Genomic DNA, 613 nt, shown 5'->3' with positions numbered 1-613 from the left:
TTTCCCTTTGAAAATGTCATCAGACTGTGTCTAATTTCCTTACAATGGAATTCTGAGGCCGTGCCTGGACAGACAGCTGCTCAGTATATATCTGTGAATAAATGAATGACAGGGACTTCCCTGGTGGTCCAGTGGTTAAGACTCCGCACTTCCACTGCAGACAGCACAGAGTTTGATCCCTGGTCGGCGAACTAGGATCCTGCAGGCTGTTCGGCGCAGCCAAATAAAATACAACAAAATAAATGAATGACAGAAAAGTATTACCATATTCATTTCACCTGTAAGGAACTATAGATTCAAGTAGGATGTTTGTTGCAGGTCACACAGCTAGAGAATTAGTAGAGAAGGGATTTGACACTAGTTCTTGTGACTAAAACTCATGTTCACTCTGCCATTAGTAATGGAAGGAGACTTAGAAAACCTTAAAGGTGACTCCTGTGTGGTGGAGAACATGAACACATACCACCCCCCCCACACACACACACACAATCTAGAGATGGACAAGATTCATTTAAACAAACAAACACCCTATTTTCTGTACTCCTTTGAGAGTAAATCCAGGAAATATATCCCCAGTAGTAATAATGGCCAAAATATATTGAGCTAAATACTA

This window comes from Lipotes vexillifer, unplaced genomic scaffold (assembly GCF_000442215.2).
Source record: "Lipotes vexillifer unplaced genomic scaffold, Lipotes_vexillifer_v1.1 scaffold156, whole genome shotgun sequence".
Taxonomy (NCBI): Eukaryota; Metazoa; Chordata; class Mammalia; order Artiodactyla; family Lipotidae; genus Lipotes; species Lipotes vexillifer.
This window is presented reverse-complemented; position numbering follows the sequence as displayed.